Source organism: Octodon degus, unplaced genomic scaffold (assembly GCF_000260255.1).
Source record: "Octodon degus isolate 3935 unplaced genomic scaffold, OctDeg1.0 scaffold00177, whole genome shotgun sequence".
Taxonomy (NCBI): domain Eukaryota; kingdom Metazoa; phylum Chordata; class Mammalia; order Rodentia; family Octodontidae; genus Octodon; species Octodon degus.
The window spans coordinates 611,338-612,940 of NW_004524753.1; the positions used below are offsets into that span (position 1 = coordinate 611,338).

Consider the following 1,603-nt stretch of genomic DNA (forward strand, 5'->3'; position numbering starts at 1 on the left):
TCTTCTGGTATGGTGGATCATGAGTTAACTTTGTATTTAAGGCTTTAGTTTTTATTTTGAGATAGGATTAAGTTGTTCCTGCTGGCTTCAATTTGCAAACTTCGTCCTCGGCGCTGCCTACGGAGGTGACAGCCATCTCTGTCTTGGCACCACGGTGGCCCTCAGACCCCTCATGAAGCCCAAGATCATCAAAAAGAAAACCAAGAAGTTCATCTGGCACCAGTCAGATAGATATGTTAAAACTAAGTGCAACTGGCAGAAACCCAGAGGCATCGACAACAGGGTGCAGAGGAGGTTCAAGGGCCAGATCTTGATGCCCAACATAGGTTGTGGAAGTAACAAAAACACAAAGCACATGCTTCCCAAGGGGCTTCCGGAAGTTCCTGGTGCACAATGTTAAGGAACTGGAGGTGCTGCTGATGTGCAACAAGTCTTACTGTGCAGAGATTGCTCCCAACATCTCCTCTAAGAACTGCAAGGCCATTGCGGAAAGAGCAGCCCAGCTAGCCATCCGAGTCACCAATCCCAATGTCAGGCTGAAAAAAGCCCTCAAGCTCAAGCTTCTGGGGTTCCAACCCAGACAGTCACTGCAAACCAGAAATGCCCTAAAGGCATTTCGAGCCTCCAATGTCAGGCTGAGTATTTAAGAAAACAAGTAGACAGCCTATGTGCATGTTTATTTGTGCTTCAATAAAATCACAAAAAAATGCAAAAAAAAAAAATTGCAAACTTCTTACCTCAGTCTTCCAGAGCACTAGGACTACACAGTATACACAAGGTCAGGCTTATGGTTCACTTTTGGAGGAGCCTCTAGAATTTTCCACAGTGGGGCATCATTTTACGTTTCTACCTGCAAACCACGAGCATGCCTATCTTTCTACATCCTCACCCACATTTGTTTTTCATTAAAAACTATTTCAGCTATCCTAGTTGATCAGAAACTTCCCAGACTGCTGTGACAGTAGGAGTAACCTGTGCTAATCCTGGGGTCTGGGAAGGGCTGTCTGGGAGGACAGCACAGGAAAGCCTCACAGGCCGCTGGATACCTGAGGACCCCAGTACCTTCCCAGCCTTCTGGAGACGTCTATTTACAGGTTCTGGCTGTCTTAAGGGACCTGGAGGAGAAGGCTGTGGTTTTGTAGTTGGTCGCAAGTGTTGATAGGGGACCCAGGATTCTAGGCAGCTGTGCCCAAGATCCACAGCAAGTCCTGGGGGGCAGAGAAACAAAGCCAGGGTCATGCCTGATCCTCTCCCACATGGGCAGTTGCCTCCATTTCCAGATGGACAGATGGTAGACTGCTAAGGAAGGTGTGCGCGGCTTCATCTCCCTCTTTTGTTTCACACGAGGCCAAGGCCGAGGGCAGTGGGAGCACCAGCAGTGCTTGTCAAGGCTCACAGAGACGGACGACAAAATGGAAACTGTGTGGGACTGTGGAAGGAAGTGGGAAGCCAGCCAGGCGCTGCCTCAGCCACGGTTGCAGCCTGCAGGTGCCTTTCTGTACCTGGTGAATCGGATTCCCTGATCAGGATGCTGTACCCTGGCCCAGGAACCCTGACACTTGGGCCACCCAAATAGGAGAGCCACCAAAGGAGAGGAAATGAG

At 49.5% G+C, this 1,603-nt stretch overlaps 1 long non-coding RNA gene across 1 annotated transcript in view; it reads left to right on the top strand.

Annotated features, from left to right (window-relative positions):
• The window catches only part of LOC111813272, a 14,111-nt gene extending 13,658 nt beyond the window's left edge, over positions 1–453 (top strand). Inside the window, exon 3 of the long non-coding RNA XR_002818575.1 lies at positions 368–453. This is a non-coding gene — a long non-coding RNA (uncharacterized LOC111813272). The remainder of the gene's footprint in view (positions 1–367) is intronic.
• Positions 454–1,603: the final 1,150 nt, after the last annotated feature.